The sequence below is a fragment of the Rhinopithecus bieti genome, unplaced genomic scaffold (genome assembly GCF_001698545.2).
Source record: "Rhinopithecus bieti isolate Rb0 unplaced genomic scaffold, ASM169854v2 scaffold_42532, whole genome shotgun sequence".
Taxonomy (NCBI): Eukaryota; Metazoa; Chordata; class Mammalia; order Primates; family Cercopithecidae; genus Rhinopithecus; species Rhinopithecus bieti.
In genome coordinates this window covers 2,209,034-2,209,535 of record NW_016818301.1, presented here as the reverse complement: position 1 = coordinate 2,209,535, position 502 = coordinate 2,209,034, and positions in this window count along the sequence as shown.

Sequence of the window (502 nt, the reverse complement as noted above, 5' to 3'; positions counted from 1 at the left end):
GGACAGTCCCAGGCCCGTGCCGGAGATTCCCGAGCTTCCCCGATCGCTTCCCGGCCTCCCTCGGGCAGCTAGCGAGGAGGCGACGGAGATTGCCGAGGAGGGCTGACCCCGCCCCCTCCGCGGGCCGCCACCGCCCCCTTGCCGTAGCCTCCCGCGCGGGCTGGAGTCCTACATCCCGGTCCCTCCCTCCCTCTTTCTCTCTCCCCGCCTTCCCGGTGCTGCCACAGTGGCGGGTCGGAGGATCCCGGCCAGTCAGCTCGTTCCTGCCTCGCGCCCCTCCTCCCCCCAAATAAACAGCCCTCCCTACGCCTTGAGAGCCCGGACCGCCCCCTTCCTCCCTCGGCCGGCGTGTTGTGAGGGAGAGTGTGAGCCAGCGCGGCCAGCGGGCGAGCTCCAGGAGTGCGAGAGGCGGGGCGGCGCGGCGGGCCGGGCCGGGTGTCGCGTGTGCGTGCGGGGGTGCAAGCGAGTGCTCGTCGCGACCCGCCAGTGGCCCCGCGCCGAC